Genomic DNA, 22,154 nt, shown 5'->3' with positions numbered 1-22,154 from the left:
TTCTCCTGCATAGAATATAGTCCACCTGTGAGCACCTCCTCCTTGGTCGCATCCTTATCACCTCTGTCCCCTTCACCAACAATGCCCATTGAAATATGCCCTAATCACCAATCTTTCATTCCTAGATACACTCTCCACCACTTAATCTAACTTACTTCAGAATCTCACAACCCACTTGCTGGAGCATAAGCACTGACAACATTTATTGTCACCCCTTTAACCTCCAGCTTGTCACCCTATCAGAAACTCTTACTGTACTCTTCTTTTAGTATCACCTCTACACTATTTCTCTTTTCATCCATACGATGAAAGAACAGTTTAATTCCACCTCCTTCTGGCCTTCTCTTTCCACTTGGTCTCCTGAAAACACCACATCTACCTTTTTCTGCTCCATCATATTAGATAACTATCTCCCTTTACTACTCATAGTACCAACATTTAAGGTGCCAATCCTTACCTCCACTCTTCTCCACTTCTCATTTCCTTGCTGTCTCTGCTGACATCTTTCTCCTTTCCTTCTCCTCCTTTAGCCAACAATAGCCCAATTTCCACCAGTGCCCTGTTGGCTAACAATACTATGAACAATCCACTGTCCTTCTCTTCACATGTTGTTAATGTTGTTCATTTTTGTCGGTTCCCCTTCAGGAACTCAATCTGCATCAGAAACGCTTTGGGAAAGACTCTGTGTTGTCCACTCACTGAATCACATGTATAATCAATCCAATGGAATGCGCGGAGTCATTGGCAGGGTGATGTCATTACCAGGAATCTTAAAGACACATGGAGTACAACCAGCACCAGCTTCTGAGACTACCCCTCAGGCAGTCATTTTTGAAGAGTTCTTAGAGGTAGTGACCTGTGCTGTGACCAAACTCAAAATAGAGTGGCCGACTGATCAGCAGAAGGCTCATCTGCCTACCAAGCTGGATGAGCACTTCCTGCAACCCACATAACTGCCTCGGTGTTGGGGCTTGCATTTTTTTTCCAGACCTGCACACAGAGGTGTCCAGCGAACAAGCCCTCGCTCTCTGTTGTAGCGGAGTGTTTGCCACGTTTTAGGATGCCCCTAGAACTGCTACAGGGGGTTGATCCGGCTCTAGATACACCAGATGTGTCTTGGTGTGTCCCAAGCACTGTAGACAAAGGCTATACTCGTCCGCCCTGGTTCAACAGGATGTCCCACACCCTGCTGGGGCCAGAGCAGGCTCTGGTCTTGGAACAGGAAGTAACCACTCTCTTGAGAAAGGTGGCCATCGAGGTGGTCCCTACATCAGACAGAGAGGCCGGGTTCTGTAGCCGGTACATCATAGTTCACAAAATGACGGTGGGTTGCATCCCATACTGGACCTGCGTCAGCTGAATGCTAGCTCTTGAGATTTAGGTTCAAGATGCTGACCTCGAAGCAGGTTGTGTCCCAAATTAGGTTCAAGAACCAGTTTGTGACCATAGACAGGAAGTTACTGAGGTTTGCTTTCGGGGCGAAAGCTTACCAATATTGGGTCCTTGCATTTGGTTTTGCCCTCTCACCCCACACCTTTAGAAAGTGTGTGGATGCGGCATTAGTCCCGCTGAGGCTTTGGGGCATCCACCGACTAAATTATATCAATGATTGGATGATATTGACTCAATCAAAGTGATTGGCAGTCGGCCTCAGGATGTCATTCTTGCATACATGAAGGAACTGGGGTTGAGGCTGAATGCCAAAAGTAGTGTGCTTTCTTCATTACAAAGAACCACATACTTAGGCATAGTATGGGATTCGACTCTTATGTGGGCTCATCTGCCTGCCCGTGTCCTTCACCCGAGCTGTGCCCATTCAAACTAGGCAGGGATTGATCAATCTGGCTTGATTGGACTTTTGTTTCCAAGCGTTTCAGATGCAGTTTGAATTCTTGAAGGGAAACATTTCCAGGTTACAGTATGTATGTAACCATGGTTCCCAGAGAGAACTAGACACTGGTTTCACTCCATGTGCTTTTAAGATTCCTGGTCATGAGGTCATCACACCGGTGTTGCCCGGCTTGACATTGGAAATGATTACACATGTGATTCAGAGCATGGACAATGCAGAGGCATTACCAAAGCATTTCTGATGCTGCACCTCATTCCCTCGGGGAACCATAGTTAAATACATAAACTGGAGATGTTCCTTCTCTAAAACATCCAAAGGATTCGATCATTTCTGTCCACAGGCTGCTCAGGTGCTTGTTCAGTCTCTTGTAATTTTGAGACTGGACTACTGCAACTCCCTGCTGACAGGTCTACCTCTGAATGCTCAGTCCACAGCAAATGATCCAAAACTCTGTTGCATGTTCAACCTGCCCAAGTTCTCCCACACCACCCCACTGCTGCGCTCCCTCCACTGGCTTCCGGTAGATGCACGTATCAGATGTAAAACACTGATGCTTTCCTACAAGGACATAAATAGACCAGCACCCTCTTACCTTAGAGACCTCATCACTCCTCCCACTGCACCACGCTGCCTGAGATCCTCCAGCACTGCTTGACTGGTACCACCTTTTCTCAGGGTAAGAGGTAAGTATACTTCAAGAGGCGTCTCTGTTCTGGCACAGAGGTGGTGGAATGAACTTACCTCAGATGTCCGAATAGCGGAGTCCCTGGCTATCTTCAAGTGACAGGTGAAGACCTACATCTTCCTGAAACAGTTAAACTAACACTTTCCAGGTTTGCTTCGTTAATAATAATAATAATAATAATAATAATAATAATAATAATAATCCTTACTACAGAGTTGATGGCTGATTTTTATATGTTCAATGTCTTCACTGTAGTGAAATTGAACTGAACCATGACTTAAAAACCAAGGTATGTACCATACCGTATTTTGGGTACAGTTACACACCTAAGGAAAATGTTTTGTTGCAAAATAAGACCAAACTGTTTGGTTTATATGTTTTTGGAGAAGTGTTATGTTTGGAGAAAGAAAACCACCCCATTTCAGTACCATGTCCCATCTGTGAAACATGGTGGAGGTAGTTACAAAAAAGATAATTGAATTGAATTGGAAAATAATGCAATATTAATTTTTCTTTTCTTTCCTTTTTTTGGTGGTTTGGTGATTGCACAAACTTTAGTAAATGTAGTACAAAAAAATGTATCAGCCGTATTTCTATGTTTCCATTTCTCCTTTCTGCATTGACTTCTCTCTTGTGATCCTACCCCAAATGCACATAAATATGTTGCTGTGAGTATAGCGTTTCTTTAAACATGGTGCTTAAATTTTCGGCTTGTATGCCATTTCTTTATAACACAAAAAAAAAAAGGTTTATTTCACAGAATGCAGCCTAATTATGCCTGGACACAACAATGAGCTTAGTATGACTGGTTATGATATGACATAATAGATTGTGATTGCTGTGTTTAGAGGTGTGTACTTTGAAAGCAATGAACTGAATGCTTGGTCTCATTCTCTAACTTGTCTAATGAAATAAGACAATGAGTGACAACATACTAACTGAAAACCTGACATGATTTTCCAATAGCTTCATAATGATATGGTTACTGACACGGAAATAATGCATAATTGTTGAGGTTTGATCCCCCTGACTTGTGGGTTATTTAAGCCAGCGCATTTACATTAGAGTAAATAAGACTCAGTGTTCTGAGAGATAGCTTTGCTGTTGTTTTTGCTGCCTGTTTTTCCTCTAGTGGCAGAATCCTTGATAATTGGTCATAAGGGACAGAATTGACCTTTGCTAAGGCAAATGACTTTGCAGGTCCCTGTGCAACTCGACACAATGTCCGATGCCATCTGCTGCATTTATCTGTGCGTGTGTGTGTGTGAGCATGTGCGTGTGTGCATGCACGTGTGCATGCACGTAAACATTCAGCAAATTATGAGCAGCATACATGTCAGCAGTTCCATTGCCAAGAACACTGAAGTGATTCCCCCAGAGCACATAGTATCACGGGGTTAGCTTTAAATGCCAAAGATAATAACATAATTTTCAAAACGTCCTGATAGCTTACCCACATAAGACTTTAGTACTGTTACTGCATTCAAATATCCCAAACATTGGTAGAGGAGCAACCCTGCAAACTACAAACTACATAAAATATTTAACTACTACTAGGTAGTTAACATTAATAATCTCTATGGAAATGCATGATATGTTTGGATATTTCCTGAGGCATTGGTTTGAATATTTATTGGTTTTAATATTTATTATTTGCTGACCTAAGGTTTAATATTTAAGCTATTGTATATACTGTAACAACAATACAAAAAATAGACAGCAAGTTACCCACTTTAAATTTTTTATCTTTCCTTTACACTGACTATAAAACAAGGTGTTTTCATTGCTATGTGAATGTCTTAATGTCTATAAATGTGGCCAAGAATGTTGATTGTTTTATCTTCATTAGTAAAATAATCTAGCATTTATAGCTGTACTGCATCATATCAAACTTGATTCCAGACAGCTGTTTGAACAATGCAATTTATCTGGAATTGTTTTAAAAAATACTACTACTTAGCTACTACACTATGATAAAATGCAAATAAGAACATATTTAACACTATTTGTAGTTGGTACTCCATAAGACTAAATGAACAATATCTGACAAAGCCAGGTTTGAATGCCTATACCCCTTAGAGATACATTACAGACATTAATTCATATGAGTCTTCTTGACATTCAGTGTGATGTTTATTTAGAAATGTTTCTTGCTTTGTGCCTGTGTTTGCCTATAACTCTCTTCCATGTATTTATTAGTGTGAGTTATGAAAAAACTCTTGCTGCCAATACTGGTGTAAAACAGAAGCACTGTAAAGACTACCATCCTTTACCAGCATAGGACACAAACACGTTTAATCAAAGGTTTCATCAGTGATTGTAGCACATTCATGCCATTAAAACAGAGTCAGATTACACAGTATGAATGGATCGAATGGCAGCACCAAACAGCTCACCAGAGGCATGCCAAATTTCTCCTCAAACCGAAACAGGTTTGGTATTCAGTGCAAACAGGAATTTTTTTATATAACCAAAATGCTTCAACATCTATCAAAAGTTGCCTGCAAGATTATGATGATGATTGTGACTAACACAAATATAATGCAGCTTTTACACAGTACAGAATGTGCTTATCCAGGTAGTAATTGCACACATATCTGTACTTTAGGTAAGATAATGGTTTTTTATTGTGTTAATGGTTTTTGCAAGAGAAAATAAATACTAGCTATTTTGTGAATTCAGTGAAACCACAATAGCCAGAGTTCTAAATCTTCCCATAACCTGTGTATCACTACACTGGTTATGGCTTCTGTTTTTATTTATTTAATTTTTTTTTTTTTTACTATGGCACAAGTAAATTTTGGCAACTCAAGCAGGAGCCAACATGGGCCATCAAGCAGCACTCCAAGCGCAAATTAAAATATTATTGTCAAACCGGGAAAGCCAAGTGACTGGATTACATTGTAAATAGGCACTTATTTAAAAGGAGTAAGAAAGACAAAGAGGGGAATGGGAAAACAAAAATTAAGGAACAATTTTAAATTTCCCTTCATCTTAATGTTGTGAAGAAATGCAATTTGCAAAAATGTGTTAACTAGCCAATATGTATTAACCTAAAAGTTATTTTAAAGTGTAGGATTAAACTTTTTTTGGTCTAACAATCAATACCTTTTGTTGTTTATTTCATTTATTTAGACCTGACAGCGGTGCACCAAGTAATTTACTGTTCTAATTCAGGAACCTGTTCACACTCTGAATCACGTGTAAAATCTAGCCAATAGACAGTCGTGACGTCATTGGCGGGCGATGGTAGCCCGATGGTAGCGACATACATATATATATATATATATATATATATATATATATATATATATATATATATATATATATATATATATAATGTACCAGTAAACAAAGGCTTATAGGAATGAAGTGAACTTACAGCCTACAGAAAATATGTCAACATGAATGGGCATCTAAATATTCACCAATGGAGGTTTTGGTTTCTATTATTAGGCCTACTGTTAGCAGAAGCGGGGGTGTGGTTGAGCATCAGTGATGGAAATACGGAAATACAGTGGAGAAACAAGCAGATGACCATGAACCAGAAACTTAGATCTGAGCATAATTCTATATTTGTTTTTGTGCGTGTGTAAGTCTATAAGTGATGCTAAAAAAAGTAATAGCAGAATAAATTAAAAGTAAAAAAAGCACAATGCTTTCTCCTGGGTCTTCCTTTCCACCCATACATGCCAGGGATCTACACTTACAAACTGGGTACTGGGTACTGTGTGTGAAGTAGGGCTGCAACTAACCACTATTTTTATAATCGATTATTTGGCCAAACTATTTTTTTTTTTTTTATTATTAATCAAATCGAATCGGAAGCCAAAGAAACTGTATCATGTTTTATTAATTACATACACACACACAAGTCATGTAGAGTTACAAACCGTATCGTGAGTAAAATCCACGGAAGGGAAAGTAATCCACGGAGGAAGTGTAATCCTCAGAAGGAATGTAAACCACGGAACCAGCGGGGAATGCTGGCAGTCTCAAATACGGTCGGTGTCCGTAGCCATGAAGTAGGTCCAACACGAGAGAGCTCGGAACGGGAGCTTATGTAGGGGAATCGGTAACAAGAGACACCTGTCTCTCATTAATGTGGGAAGCGGCAGAGCGAGTCAGCGTGACAGCTACTGAGGGGGGCATGGCAGGTGGATTCCTGACATTACCCCCCCTACAGGTGCGGCACCTGACGCCCTAAAACAACCCACACCCGGCGGGCCAGGGCACTCCGAGAAAGGTCCCGCCAACTGTCCAGGATCGAAGGAGGAGACCTGCAACGCATTTTCCAGAAACCGGGAAAGGTCGGGAAGGACCTGAGGCAGAGCGATGTCCCCTGCAGAGATCCAAGGCAGAGCAACGTCCTCGGCGGAGCTTACAGGCTGGATGACCCCCTGGGCGGAGATTGGAGGCAGAGAGACGCCCTTGGTGGAGATCAAAGGCGGAGCGACATCGTCGGCAGAGATCAGGGGCGGAGTGATGTCCTCGGCGGAGTCCAGGGGCTAAGTGATGCCCGCGGTGGAGTCCAGGGGCCGAGCGATGCCCACGGCGGTGTCCAGGGGGCGAGCGATGCCCCCAGCGGAGTCCAGAGACCAAACGATGCCCACAGCAGAGTCCAGAGGCCAAGCAGCACCAACGGCAGAGTCCAGAGGGTGAGCAACGGCCACGTCGGGATTCAGAGGCCGTGCGACACCTACGGTGAGGTTCAGGGGAGAGAAAATCGAAGGCGTGACATCGCCTGGAGAGGGAATCAGAGGCGTGATGTCGCCTGCAGAAAATAATCGGAGGTGTGATGTCACCTGGAGAGGGACTCGGAGGCGAGACTTCGCCATCAGGGGAACTCGGAGCAGTGACGTCGCCGTCAGAGAAGCTCGGGGGCGAGACGTCGTCTTCTGAGGAGCTCAGGGGCGAGACTTCTCCTTCTGAGGAGCCTAGGGGCGAGCCGTCGCCTTCTGAGGAGCCCGGGGGTGAGACGTAACCTTGTGGGGAACTTGGATGCGAGACGTCGCCCTGTAGGGAACTTGAAGATGAGCCGTCGCCTTGTGTGTAACTTGGAGGCAAGCCGTCACCTTTCGAGGCACTTGGCTACGTGACTCCGCCTTCAGGAAAATTAGGAGGCGTGACTTCGCGTTTAGAGGCACTAAGAGGCCAGATGACATCTTCTGAGGAGTTTGGAGGCGACATCCTGTTCATGCCGTCCTCTGGCGGCAGTACGTGTTCCTTTGCCCGGCCTGGCAGAACTCTGGAGCTGAGCGGCGCCCCAGGGGAAACTCTGGAGCTGAGCAGCGTACTAGGCAGAACTCTGGAGCTGAGCGGGGCCCTCGGCGGAACTCTGAAGCTGAGCGGCGCCCTCGGCGGAACTCTGGAATGGAGCGGCACGCTCGTAGGAACTCTGGAATGGAGCGGGACGCACGTAGGAACTCTGGAACAGAGCGGCACACTCGTAGGAACTCTAAAACGGCGCGGTACGCTTGTAGGAATTCTGGAAGGGCGCGGCGTGCTTGTTGGAACTTTGTAAAACCAGAAGCGGAGTTCGGCTGCCGAACCATCGCGGCGGGGCGATTCCTCTTTCAGTTTTGGTCGGACATTCTGTCAGGGTACGAACCATGAATCCGAAGCGGAAGTATTTTCCCAGGTGGCTGTGTTATCTTACTGTCACTGAAACCCGTTGATTGAGCAGCTCAACTAATCGATAACGGCATTCGTTGACAACAAATTTCATTATCGATTAGTTGTTGCAGCCCAAGTGTAAAGCTTTAGTCATATCTTCTTTTTCCATCTTCTTCTTCTTATAGAGCATACAGAGAAAAGTATTGATATATGATATTGACTTCTATTATGATATTGTATTGTATTCCTACACAAAAAAAAGTGTAATTCAAATTTAAATTTTCATTAAATTAAAAAAATTGGAAAATTAAGAGTATTCATTGACCTTGTGCATGAACAAATTATATTACTCTTCCTGAAATCAGATACAAATTCATTTTTTTATGCAAGAAGCCTGAAGTACTCAAGACCTTTAAAAGGAGCAGTGGTAAAAATACTTTATTAGAAATCACTAATTATTGATGATAACAGGTATTGGTGAGCTCTTATTTTCTATTTAATTATTTTTAAGGCCAGTATGCATGTAAGCAGTTCTACTGACAAAAACACTAGCGTGATTCTACCAAAGTACATTAAAACCTGGGGATACATTTAAATGCCAAAGATTTGAACATATTCAAAATGTCCTCACAGCGTTTCACTTTAGTTTGGTAACTGCATTTGAGCCATATTTCAAGCATTAGGATGCAACCTTGCACGCTACTTGCACGCACATAGTGATGTTCTATATGCAACACATATACAATAAAGTCTCTTCTAAATTTCTACATGTTAAGGCTACATACAGTAAATATATTTTTTTTACTAAATGCTAGTAATTTATGATATAATATTGTCACCTGCACATATTTTTGAAATAATGTGTCATTGCCAATTTAACTATAAAATATTGTTTCTTTAAAATGTATATATATATATATATATATATATATATATATATATATATATATATATATATATATATATATATATATATATATATACTGTATATATTAATGACAATATGTATTTCTGGAGATGACTCACAGACCCACTGATGACTCATCACTATGTATGACTACAGATTCTTATTTTGAGGAAAAAGGCAATAATGTGAATTAGATATCAATGATGATTAAGAGCTTGTTGCATGTGTAGAGCTTTGCCCTGTATGCTGTGCATACTTTTTACCATCTCACATACACAATTCAAGAACACACAGCACAAGACAAGAGGCAAAGTGTAAATGTTGGCAAGCAGCATGCGCTCAATATATTACATGTACTGGATAAATGCGATTAACCTGCAAAATCAGACTGCACGTAGTTCACTTTCTCAAAAAAAAAAAAAAATCATCCCACACAGGTATGCTTACATCTCTTCAACAAAAGCAAAAAAAAAAAAAAAAAAAAAACATTATGTCACAGATTTTGCTCGGTGTACACAATTACAATTGGCTCCGTCATGGCTGGCATATCGAGCAGGACATGTTCTTCTCTTACTGGCAAACAGAAAATAAAAGTGCTTGCCCTTTGAATCTCAATATTTATACTGTAGTCTAGCGTGCAGTCAGCTAATGAAATTCCAATCTGTGCTAAAGAAGTCTGTCTGGACCTTTTACCAGCTGAGAACAGGGGCGGCTTTGAAGGTTGGACTGCAAGTTAAATTACATCCCCGGTTTAGCGTCTGTCTCCTTTTTGCACTTACAAGAAATATTGGGTGCCCTTTCGGATCTCAACATGCGGTGCATATGCTAGGTGATGGAGAAAGAAGTGAGAGAGGGAGAGTGAAAAAATAAAGTGTCAGAGTCAATAGGAAATTACCATGTAACACATTTTGCTTTTAGTGGAGGTTGGTTACCAAGGTAATTGGTTGAATATGTATCATCAATAATGTCAGGCCACCCAGACCCTTATTTTCTCTTCAATTTTGAATATAAAAGGTATTTTTGTTGTTGCTGTTGCTATGTGAATATTTCTGGAATGCATTTTGGCTGCACTGTATAATCATGTCTTTGATCTGAGCCATTTCATCTGGTAGTGTTGAATCGAATTAAAATCTGAAAAGAATGCAAAAGCAAACCAATAAGACACATCTCCTTTATAAATGCTAATCCCACAATTGACAGGTTGCATGAATTTGCATGTGCTCATGATGGTTACAATAAGGGGTAAAACTTCATTTGATTAGTCCATTTCAGTTTACAAACAGTTAACTATCTAGAGTGTGTCAACAACTTGTCAAGTGATGGTTCGGTAGATGATCTATAGATCAGGGGTCTTCAACAAACTTGTGAAAAAGTCCATTTACATAAAATCACTGCAAGATTGCAAATTTGAATCCTAAAAATGGCATTTCTATTCTTTTGCCAGGAGTCTAAAAAGTAGCATTGGGAGGGGCAGATTTAAAATTCTATGCACAGTATGTGGAAGCAGGCAGATACTCTCCTAAGAGTGTTTTATGCTGCCCTTTGATGCAGCATTAGCAGTAAAAGATTTTGTGATCTCAGAGGAAGCATGTGCTAGGCCTCCCTTTCCCTGATTAAAAGCAGATAGTGGCTGGGAATTGGTAAAGTAGGAAAGAAATTAGAAAAAATGAGGTGAACTAAAATGTTTATATTTCTTTTTTATTGAGGTCTAGTTTGAATTTATTTTACATGAAATCAATTTTACTGTCTTTTCTTTTTTCTTTTTTTTAATTAATTAAAACTTTATTTTCCTTATTGCTGTATTATAAAGCTTAGTTAAATGAAATTAACTAAGCTTAACTAAATTAACTAAAAGCTTAAAACCTGCTAAAGATGCTCTATAGGCTGTCAGATTGTCCCTTTTAAAAGCAGACGATTCAGAGAGTTATCAAATGAGGCTACATTTGGGTTTGTGTGGATTGTTTTTCATTTAGGAACAAAGTAGTCAAAAGACTTATGAGTCAGAGTAACAGAGAAGTACATTAATTATTGGCACTTCTTCTGAACAAGTTTGAATATTGCATGGGAAGATCAGTCTGTCTTGCTTTTCAAATGTTTTTCTCACATAGCAGAAGGAAGTACATTTATATAATTTATATTTTAAAATCCCACCCCTGCTTGCTCCTGTAGTCCATTCGAGCGAGACAAGAGTTAGCACTGTTTCAATGCAAGAACCTGCTGTGTGCTTGGCAGGCACAATTCAATATGGCTCATCCAGAGATGTGCCAATCAACACTATTAGCACTACAGGACAACTTAGTAGGCATACACTGTGCTCACTGAAGTTGAAAAGCAAAGGAAACATTAGTCACACAAAAAAAAAGAACAAGTATTTTGATTAGAAATGTGAATGAAATTCAAACACTTTCTAAAAGCACAAAGAATCAATTTTACACTTTAGCGGTGTAAATATTAGAGTAAACCTTGAATTACTTAAATTTTTAACACCTGTACCCTCTGCCCATTTATGCAATTATCCAATCAAGACAGCTTTTGATTTTATAATTACTTGAACTGATTTGATAATTGCCTGAATGTGTAGGTCTACATATGTACCTAATAAAATAAATGATAAATATTTTGCCTTACTTTCAGCAAAAAATAAATAAATAAATAAATTTATATATTATAATATAATATATATATACACACACATATACTGTATATATATAAGATACTTCTTTATCATTAAGGTTAAACCTCCATAAACACAATTACTTTCTCCAAATACCCTTACAGTGTATGTATTATTTACCTTGCACTGCATTTCCCATTTGCATTGCCCTCCGTGTCTCATTTTTTGCTCCCAGCCTTACCCAGCTACATGGCAGTAGAGTCAAGTAAATCCACTCCTAAGGCACTAACAATAGAAATATGCATGTATTATGTGTCTGAAGGACACAGAGCAGAGGGGACGTGGGAGGTCTGTGTGAGAGCTGAATGGATGCCATATTGCACCAGGCTCGTGTAATATCCGGCTGCTAAAATGCTGAGTGGAAATGTGCTGTCTGGCCCAAAATGTGTTCAGGGCCTCACGGGTGACACGTATCTCCAAGGTGCTGACACTTCCCTTTTCCCTTTTTCTCTCATACCCTCGGTGCCTTTTTATAATTTTTACTCTCTTGTCTTCATCAGGAGCAGTTCAGCGGGTATTGAGACAAGACACAATCCTTTTATTACTCTATGTGGTTGTGTTTTATTATTATTATTATTATTATTATTATTATTATTATTATTATTATAATACCTTACTGCTTCTGAGCTACTGATTTAAGCCCAACCAAGCAACAACAAATGGTTCACTGAGCCAGATGGGCCTTGATCTGTACTCAAGCCCCTTGAAACCCATAAACATGAACATGTTCTAAACAAACTATCAAGTCACAATTTTAAACAAGCACACCTCCAATAGGATTATTAGGTGCTTGTTTTGTCTTACTTGTCTTCAGAGTGTCCTTTGCTTCTGTCATGTAGGCTATTAGGAGTCTCATTTCTGTCTCATAAGGGCTATAATTAAGGGGAAAACAGGGCCTGTTTACACAGCTGGGCTTAGACCATGCGAGCTAATGTGCTGTGGTGCTAATCACTTTTCCATAGGATCTTCTGTCATTTGAAAAGGCTTATGACAAGCTTTCTTGCTGCCAAAGCTTTAGACTTTAAGCTGTTTTGCAAATTGTGTTGCTCATTGAGCCTAACAGACATAGTGGACAGTAACTGTCAATGAAGCATTGTAAATCTTGGAAATTAGCAGATGCTAATCAATAGGGTAATAGGGTCTACTAATTTTGGGGCTAGAATAAATGATTTAACGTTGTAATATATCTAGTGGTTAAGTATCGTGTTTAGAATTTAGGAAAGCCCTACATGATTAATGCCAACAATGTTGAAACAGCAATGTTTATTATTCTGTTATTATATGAGGGATTTAATAATGATCTCAGAAATGTAAATTAAAAATGTTAGAATATTCCTGTTTCTGTCTAAAGAAATGTATTTAACTGACTACAATTCTTTGTATTCCGTAGTCATTTTTTTAGTTTGTTTGCTTTTTTCCTAGTTTATGCATATTTACATCACATAATCTTATTATCAACAGTATAACACTATGAGTTACACTTTGATCATTGCACCAGGGCTCAGCTTCACTTCTTGTAACTTACTGTAGAAATTATTAGAAAAACTATATTGATCCTAATGACTGATATATGCCCATGTTGCCCATCCACATCTCACTTTGTTTAACAATATTATCCCATTTTAATACAAACATCAATCAGGAAACATTTTATTCCAGAAACAGAATCAGAAATAGCTTTATTACCAAGCATGTTTACACTCACAGTGTATTTGACTTTTGGTGACAGGAGCTTCCAGGAAAAGTACAGACATAATGTAACAAAATATAAGTAAAACAGACAATTAAATAGTCAAGTCAAGTCAAATCAAGTTTATTTCTATAGCGCTTTTCACAACAGACATTGTCTCGAAGCAGCTTTACAGAAATCAACAGTTAAGGTGAATGGTGTGTGTTTATCCCTGTAAATAATAATGCACTATGAACCATAATTCATTTTATTTATATTAATGTAATTCAACTCTAAATTTATATGGATAAGAAATATTGTAACCTGATATTATTAACCTGATACATATCTTAATATTATTTTGACTAATAGGTTATATGAACCTCTGTAAACCTCATCATTTGACGAACGCAAAACAATTTCTCCTGATTTATATAGAATTCTACATTTACATTGAGAAATGAGTTTAAATATTAGCATGAGAGATCATTTGGATATCATTTAGACATTGTGTGACCCAATATCTGAACGAAATTGCCACACTGACTGCATTTACTGCAAAAAAAAATTAATCTTTCCACATTATTTGGTGAAATATATTTATGGTTTTGTCATTTTTTACTATTTTTCAGAATTTTGACACAGTGACATAGACTACTCTGCCCCATACTAGTAAAGATATAAACATCGGGAAGCTCTGCTGCCTTAATCCCTATTTCACATCTTACATTAACCCCATCTCCAAATCCCTCTGCGGACTACCACACACCCCTTTCAACTAACCTGCTAAAGTTCATTAACCTTCTAATCGCACTCAGTTTTCATGGTCTTGTTTTCTTTCATCAGCCCACTAGCCTTTTTTTTTTTTGCATTTCCATTGTTTGACTTTTGTTTCATTTTCTTTCGATTTTGCACTTTGGATTTCACCTTTGAACCAGTGCTTTGCTTGTTGGTTGGTCTTTTTTCTAACCTCTGCTTGTTTATTTCATTTCAGCTTTGAATTGCATTTTTTGGTTGTTTGCCCTGCTTTTTCACACTTTTCAAATCTAATCAGTGTGCAACCGAAATCCTCAATGTACCTACTGTAGATAAATCTGAGTTGCTGAGACATGAATTTTTTTTTTTTTTTTTTAAAGGAAGCAAAGGCTGACTATAAAAAGCAAACAAACATGCACTAATGACCTCAGGCACAAGACAAAAAAAAAGCCCTTTTACTCAACATTAGATTTTTAGTGTTGTGCAGTGCTAAATTTGAAATTCCATTGCATCTCTCGTAATACACTATATTGTCAAATGTTTGTGGACACCTGGTACGTACTTTTTTTAATCCCATTTAACTCTTATAATACCATCAACTCTTCTGGGAAGATGTTCCACTATATTTTGGGGTGTGCTTGTGGACATTTTTGTTCATCAGCCACAAGAATGTTAGTAAAGTCAGGTACTGATGTAGGTGAGGTGAGGAAGCCTGGTGTGCAGTCAGCATGCAAATTAATCCCAAAGATATTTAGTAGGGATAAGATCAGGGCTGTATAGCAGGCTAGTCAAGATCTTCCCCTCCAAACCATATAAACCATATCTTCATAGAGCTTGCTTTGTACACAGGGGCATTGGCATGCTGGATGGTTTGGGTTTCCAGGTTTATGTGAATACAAAATATTATTATACCACATTCAAATAGGTCCTATACAACTGTGTGCTTTAAGTCTTGTGATAACAGTTTGGACAAGAACCACATATGTCAGGATACACACACACACACACACACACACACACACACACACACACACACACACACACACACACACACACACATACACATACACACAAACAGAATTCTTTACCTCTGATAAAATTTACATAAATTCTTTATTTTTAAAGTTTGAACTCTTTTAATTTTTATTTAGTGTTTGATCATTTTCAGGTTTTAAACACTGTAGCCTGTGATTGTAACATTAATATTTTTAAAGGCTAAACTTTCTGCAATGTTTAATATAATTAGTAAATTCATAAAAAAAACTAATTTGTATACAGTACTCAAAAATTACATTAAATTTAATGTTTGATTTTCTAAATATTTAAGAAATAAATAAAAATAAAATGTAAATTTAAATGCTTTTGTCAACTTCAGCTGCATAGACTGCTCCCTGAAATAAAGATGAGAACAGAAACCATACCATAAAATTTACAGATGATCGTATAAATATATTGCTTTCTACAGGAGCTCATTTATTATTTATTGTTTACACTATTTATAATTTACACATATGCATTAATAAACAATTTGAAATACTGACAATTCCATCTTTAATTTCTTCAGATCAGATTTCTTCAGTTTCAATTTTGTCAGTGTTGGAGATCAAATGACTTTCTCTTTGCTTTATTAAATCCACAGCAGGACAACAATCCAATGCCACCTTCTTGCACTGCCAACTCTTTCATGCAAAACAAACAAGTAAACAAAAAATCTTCAATTGAAATTTCAAATCTTGCAAAGGTTCTGTAAATAGTTTTTTGGCTGCAGAAAAGGTTATAGACAAGAGTTTATATGTGATGCTGAGACAGCTTGCCCCTAACCTGCTGTGCTCAGTACTCTTGCAGCCCCTCTCCTGGGGACATCACTAGGGGTGGATTTTGACTTCCAAGCCTCCTGTTGCATCACTATGGACCACATAGTTCTGTAAATTGCTCTCAGGAGGCGGCTGTGAAATAAAAATGAACATATGCCAGAGATTTTCTCTCCTGAACACCTGTCCATTTCTTTATTTCACTATCAGTGGTTGCCAAGCTAGGATTCAGCAGCCAGCATTTAGAGTGCAATTAAGTAATATCTGATTATTTGTAGACAAACCTCACAAAGGTTATGGGGCATAGTACTGCTGTAACCTTTCACTGAAAATGGAAGGTTAAAAATTAATAAATGTAAAGGTGCAAATGTTTACTATAGTTTTCAAATAACCTCTGACTACTTTGAACAAATTCTGAACAATTTCTTACAGCAGACATTGAGAGTTTTTTTTTTTTAAACTGGCTAGACCAAAGTTTTTAAAAGCTAGCTCTTGCATTGTGAGATGAATGTGTCTGGGAGACAAAGTAATTAATGTGACATGTTCATATTGAATCACTTTGCAGACAGAATCCAGACAGTTTCTTAAGTACAACTCTTTTCTGTCTTCAAACTTTATGTGGACTGCAGCATTTAATATCAAATCATAGAAAGCTTTTCTGCTGATGTTCACAGTAAAGGAGTGAGGAGTCTGAGGGCAGTATATGACAGGCTTCCTCAAACTTATACACATTTCAGCACTTAATTAAGCTCAAAGGTGAAATGATGATAATGTAAAAATGTATAATGGACCAAATAAACTTTTGTTCTTCCATAGATTACACATTTTCATTACATGTTTCACATGTAGCAGAGTACACTATTACACTTACTGTACTTATTATTATTAAGTACACTGTAGATACCTTTAGTAATTTTACTCCAGTAAAAGTAGTCCATTTCTACTTAAGTATCAAAAGTAAAAGTACTGACCTATGAGGACCCTATTATTGACATTCATTGTTCCACTCTCTTGCACTTCACATACATTTACACATAGATGTAATAAATAATTCTAAAAATTATTATTATTATTATTATTATTATTATTATTATTATTATTATTTCCAGTAGCCTTTTAGAATGCCTTTAGAATGTATTAAACGTACTCTCATAGAAGGATAAAGGAAACTGTTGCAAAATGTGATAACACATCTGATGTAAAGCAGGTAAATGATGTCTAACAAATTTATCATGAGTTGGAGAAACAACTCCAACTGTGTTTATAGAAAGATTATGTAATCAATCATGTAAAGGTTGTTTCTTAGAAATGTTACATGTGTAGAGATTTTTAGGAAATACTGTAGTATATAGGATAAGGTGTGATAGGTTTACAGTCCTTAGGAAACGTTGCCATGGGAAGTCTCATTGCTTACTTTATATCATTAATGTTTAAAATTGGACCCCAAATATCACGTTTCTAAAACATTTACTTACACCAAGCATCATTACATTGTGAATCTTTGTAATTTTAACATCTATTTAAAATTATAAACTATATAAAAATCTTTCAAACACAGACACACAATCTACAACATTTTGCACTTTATACTCACTTATTTGGGTTTATACATTATTTATAATAATCATACATATTCATTATTTATTATCTGTAGTAACAAAATCACAACAAAAGTAAAACAAGGATGTACTTCTGTTCCCTTTAAGAATAGTATGCAATATATATTTGCCAACACCAGGTGTGATTACATTTCAGTCTCACAGTCAAACTTTTTTAATGCAACCTTTTGGCATTATCTGGCTAATCCACCTCACTGCTTTGTCTTTATGCTAACCTGCATAAAGACCTGCCTTTCCCTGTAAATTTCCATGATCGTTGTTCCTAGGCATCTTGTGAAACATTGTTTATATGGGTAGGGCCTTTATTGCTAGTAAAGTCCATCGAGCATCTGTATCTAACACTCTATAGTCAAGTCTTTCTACTGTATTACAAACAATGAGCGTTGTACCTCTATAGTTAGACTTGCTTCATGGGTCTTTCATCTTACTAATAATCTAAAGTTTGATCATTTGCCACAAAATCATGACTGGCATTTTTGTACAGTTTTCTATTCTTAAATAACAAATTAAGTGATTCACATTTACAGTGACCTACTGGCAAATGGGCCTCATCAGCAACTCAAGAAGAACAAGCCCTCAGGGTATCTGAGGCATGAAGCCAGGAAACAAACCTTCACCATTTTAACCTTTTTCCTCAGTGAAGAAGACTTCTGCTGAATACTAAGAACAGGAGACACAAACAAATGCACATACAAATACATTTAGCAACAGCCCCCCACCACTACCCTCCTCTCTCTCTCTTTGTGCACATTTCCTAGACACTTCCTCTTCATTTTAACCTTTTCACTAAGAGGAACAGGGTGCAGCTGAATGCACACATGAAGAGTTGACATTAAGAGAGTGCAGTCATGTGGTGCATGGAATCATGTGGATGTTTTAACCAACATGTAGTGTAAAAAACACCTTATTTTATTTTGTTTTATTTTATATTTAATTTAATTGTATTTATTTTTTTATTCATTTGCTTTATTTGACATGTTGAGTGGGTAACTTGAGTGAAAATTTGAATTGCAATAATGGATTTAACTATGCAGCCATCACCATTGCAGCTGTATTTATGGAGAAAGTATTATTGGGCAATAGGGCTACTGAGGCTGGTGGGAGAGGGCTACTACACACTGCTTTGCCTCAATGAGGAGCTTTCTGCTTCGACAAACCCCCAGAGAACTATTACTGAGAAAGCAAGCAGCACAATGTGAACTGTAGTAAAGTTATCAGAGTATCACCACTGCTGTCTGGATCTCCCACACTAAAAGGGATTTCCTCTTCTCTCTTTCTCCTTTTTTTCCTAATTTTATTTAATGTTTTTTTTATGGTTATACTGGAGAATAAAACAAATGTTTTACATCAGACAATACAGGTTTTATTATCAGAAAAATGATAATTGTTTTAGGAACCAAGCAGACTCTGATCTCCCATAAGAAACTATCAATAAATTAAACATCCATTGTTAGGAATTGTTGTGAATTGTTCTTAAAAAGAAATTATTAAAACATTTGATACAGTAGTAATTTGCACATATGAACATTGCAAGTGCATATAAAGCATTGTGATCAAGGAATACCCATCATATGTCACTATGGCTGTTTTAATTCTGGAAGTTAAAAATCATGTTTGGATTCAAACAATCTTTGACGTTTTCACTTTAGGTTGCTCCTAAGCTTTTGGCTTTCTGTCTATTTAACAAAATGCAATCGGTCTGATTGATGCTTTTATGATTTACTCAAGCTTTTGGATAACTTCATGATACAAAACTGACATAAGATTAATAATTTCAGTCATCAATCATCTAAATGTCCATGATGCTTCTGCAACATCACATTTTCAAAACAGAGAGGAGCACTTGCAATCTCTCTACAAGTAACAGTGTGTAAAGTGTTTAAATACATGCTAAAAACACAATAGTAAACGATTTCTTCTTCTTTCGGCTGCTTCCATTAGGGGTCGCCACAGTGGATCATTTGTCTCCATACTACTATGTCCTTTACTTTTGCATCTTTTAAACCAACTACCTGCATGTCTTCCCTTACCACATCCATAAACCTCCTCCTTTGCCTTCTTTTTCCTCTTTCCTGGTGGCTCCATCCTCAGCATTTTTCTTCCTATATACACCATGTTCCTCCTCTGCATGTGTCCAAACCATCTCAATTGGGCCTCTCTCACTTTGTCCGTAAAATGTCATACCCCTCTAATTAACTTATTTTTAATCCTGTTAAACCTCATCACTCTCAATGAAAATCTCAGCATCTTTAACTCTGCTACATCCAGCTCCACCTCCTGTCTTTTTGACAGTGCCACTGTCTCTAAGCCATGCAACATCGCAGGTCACAGTACAGTCCTATAAACTTTCCCCTTCACTTTTGCAGATAGCCTTCTATCACAAATCACCCCTGCCACTCTTCTCTACCCACTCCACCCTGCCTGCACTCTTTTCTTTACTTCTCTAACACATTCTCCATTACTATGCACTGTTGACCACAGGTACCTAAACACCTTCTCCTTGCAACTGCACCATTACACTGCCCTCCCTCTTATTCACACAAATGTACTCTGTCTTACTCCTACTGACTTTCACTGACCATCTCTCCAGCATGTACCTCTACCTTTCCAGGCTCTTCTCAACCTGCTCCCCACTCTCACCATAAATCACAATATCATCCACAAACAACATAGTACATGGAGACTTCTCTCTGACCTCATCTGTCAACCTGTCCTCCACCTTGAACCAGTCTGTCATTCCTACTGCACACTTCACTGCTGTCACACTGTCCCCATACATGTCCTGCACCACCCATACATACTTCTCTGCCACACCTGACTTCCTCATACAATACCACAGCACTTTCGTTAAATCTACAAAGACACAATGCAACTCCTTCTGAACTCCTCTACACTACTTGGGGCTACAGCCACAGTCTCCACAGCTCTGGGCAGGGGGGAACTATTGTGCCCCCTGCCTGAGAGAGAAAATCCCACCTGAGAGGAATCTCCCAGGGAGAGTGTTCGAGAAGGGCTACCAGGTCTGAAGACCAGTGGGGCCACTTGGAGGAGACTGAGTCCGTCCTGGCAAACTCTCCCAAGAAGTCCCAGGAGCAGCACGACAGGGGGGAAGCTGTACAGGTGCTGCCTCGGCCATGCCTGTACTATGGCATCCAGCCCTAAAGGGGCTAGGGGTGTAAGTGAGAACCAGAGGGGACAGGGTGATGTCACTTGAGTTGCAAACAGGTCCACTTATGCTCTGTAAAATCTCTACCAAATTTGGCAAATCCTTGCCTCAAGAGGGCATCTGCTCTCTGATTTAAGTGGCCTGGGATATACACTAACCTTAAGCAGAGGAGCTTCCCTTAAGCCCACAGGAGGATCTGACATGATAGCTTGTAAAGGAGGCGAGATTGCAAACCCTACTGGTGGTTGATATAGGAAACCACAGACGTGTTGTCCGTACAGACGCACACAGATTGGCCTCTTAGGTCTGGATGCAAATGCTTCAAAGCACGAAACACAGGCAGCATCTCTAGGCAATTAATGTGCCACATCAGATGGGGCCTTCCCCAGAGACCTTGGGCGAAGCGTGCACTCACGACACCCCATTTCATGAGGGAAGCGTTGAGGGCGTTGGACCCAGACGGTGAGGAAGCAGAAAGGGACAAGCTTGTCTCCAGACCCTCCAAAGTCCAACTGCGAACCACAGGTCTTTAATGCCACTTTGCCTCAGCAGAAGTGAGCCCAGAACTGTTAGGAGCGAGACCACCTGCCCTGAAGAGTGCTCTCCAGTCGCTTTCATTTAATATTTTTTCAAACATTACCACTTACCATACAGACAAACACACATAGAGCACTTCCTGAACAAAGAGTAACTAGCACTGCCTCCACTCCATGTGCCGGTGATGGCCTGCTTTTCCATTGGACTAATTGGACAGAGCATGGACAACACAGAAGTGTTCCCAAAGTGTTTTTGACGCAGCTTGAGATTCTGATTTCTGATTTATTGCTGCAAGTGACCTCCTATTTTGAGAAACATCAAATGGGTGAAAAATATAACTAATACATTTTACTTTTCCTCAAGTCAGGTCAAGTTTATTTTTATACCGCTTTTCACAACAGACTGTCTCAAAGCAGCTTTACAGAATTTAACAGTGAAGGTGAACGATGTGTATTTATCCCTGATGAGCAGCCATGGCAACTCTGACAAGGATAAACTCCCTTAGATGTTATGAATAAGAAACCTTGAGAGGAACCCGACTCAAAAGGGGAACCCCTCATTTGGGTGATATCAAGAGTGTGATTATAGTCTTTAAACAATACAGAACACTGGAGAGTGAGAAGTAACATGAGCACTGGAATGTAAGATTATGAGTAATGTTCTTTCTACAGTCTAGCAAATTAGAGTAAAAAAATGTTCCCAGGTTGCTGTCAGTGTAGCTGGAATGACATTTTGGTGATGAACAAGATGTTAAAATGCAAAAAGATTATTGTGGCTGGTTACTCATATATATATATGATAATATATGATATGATAATGAAGTATCTTTATATATATATAAAATAGAATATATCAGCTTGAG

Source organism: Silurus meridionalis, chromosome 6, assembly GCF_014805685.1.
Source record: "Silurus meridionalis isolate SWU-2019-XX chromosome 6, ASM1480568v1, whole genome shotgun sequence".
Classification (NCBI taxonomy): domain Eukaryota; kingdom Metazoa; phylum Chordata; class Actinopteri; order Siluriformes; family Siluridae; genus Silurus; species Silurus meridionalis.
The sequence above is the reverse complement of the archived record's forward strand: the minus strand, read 5'-3'. Positions refer to the sequence as shown.